This window comes from Mus caroli, unplaced genomic scaffold (assembly GCF_978045245.1).
Source record: "Mus caroli unplaced genomic scaffold, Mus_caroli_1 scaffold_17, whole genome shotgun sequence".
Taxonomy (NCBI): Eukaryota; Metazoa; Chordata; class Mammalia; order Rodentia; family Muridae; genus Mus; species Mus caroli.
The window spans coordinates 65,550,413-65,551,909 of NW_028227272.1; the positions used below are offsets into that span (position 1 = coordinate 65,550,413).

Consider the following 1,497-nt stretch of genomic DNA (forward strand, 5'->3'; position numbering starts at 1 on the left):
ATGCCCAGCTGATATATTATGTAGGTAAGCAGGCATCATCTCTGCCATGCTCTGCCCGCAAGGCCTGCACAGCATAAGATTGGTGGTCATCTCAGGCTAGCTTTCTGTTCAGTTCCCATGACCCCAGTGTGGTAATCATTTTGGGCTTGCACCTTGCCCAGCCTACCCAAGTGACCCTTTGTAAGTGTTGACTGTGTCAGGCTTACTCTCCTCTGGGGCCCTAATATCAGATACCATGCATGTTTTTCCTAATCTCCTGCTTTCTTGTCATCCTGGGAGTCCATCTCAGCCTGCTTAGTACCACAATGGTGATTGTCTCAGCTCAATTTTTTCAGGAAATATTAAGCTAGTTACTCAGATGTTAATAGGTTAGGACACTGAGCATAGACATAGCTGCTCTCCTCTGCCTGTCACCTACTGATGCACATGTGACATAGCACCTACATGTGCAGTGCCTCTAAGTGCCAGTCATGTCTTTATTCTTGATTAATTTCAAAACATATTTGACAATTTATCCTAATTTCCATATAATATTACATTATATCCTCTTATTTCAACTAGTTACTTTAAATATTTAACTTTGGCTAACTATGTATTAATTCTATAAATTTTATCTAATTTTGTTGTATATTTATAATTATGTATTATTAATAGAAGCATAGTAATCAGTTTGATAGCTATGGTATATTTCTTGTCATCAAATTTTAATTATTTTCCTTCAAATATATTTTTCCCTGCAGTACTTATAACTATGCATGATAGATAACACTGGTCTATATTCTTAGGTCTTCCTTACCACAACTATGGTTTAAAATTTGAAATCTATTATTAGCATTTCATTCCACACATTATTCTATCAATGCATAGGTGTTGGCATCATGACCTCTGAAACCTGTGACATCACATAGGCTAGGCAATATTGTGACCTACACACCTGTTGCCAAGACAATGGCCACCATACTCCCAGAATCCATTGGGCTCACCTCCCACCTTTACCTGTATCCAAATCACTATCCATATATATATAAGAGGATCGCCCCCCTCTCTTCTCCCTTCACTTTCTGCTGCCTTCCTTGTCCTTCTTTCTCCCAATAAACCTCTTAACACATGGAACTGCTTAGGCCAGGTGTGTTGTGTTCAGATGCGATCAGATCTGCTATTCTAACACATCAATAGGTATTTTTTTTTTATCTTTGTTCTCTAATTGTTACACTTTTGGAATTGAAACAGTGTTCAGGCACTTGGTGTCTTCAACAGTGAATTTCAAACAAATCAAAACAAACACCCTGAATGCTAGTTCATATTTCTCCGTTTAAGAAAAAAAATGATACTTAAAACATAGATTATACTTCATGGAAGGATAACAGGTTGACCAAAATGTAGTCCAAGAACTCTCAGTCCATGGTGAGACAGGAGCCTAATACAAGGTCTATAAATTAGATGGGTCTTTACCCTTATTTACACATGGTTATTGTATAAGTTTGGACAATATGCAGA

The 1,497-nt window shown here is 37.6% G+C and overlaps 1 non-coding gene across 1 annotated transcript; it reads right to left on the minus strand.

The window, feature by feature from the left end:
- Positions 1 to 337: 337 nt before the first annotated feature.
- On the minus strand, positions 338 to 469 carry LOC115029646 (small nucleolar RNA SNORA17). The gene has a single exon (XR_003835211.1). It is a non-coding gene; the product is annotated as a small nucleolar RNA SNORA17 (small nucleolar RNA).
- Positions 470 to 1,497: the final 1,028 nt, after the last annotated feature.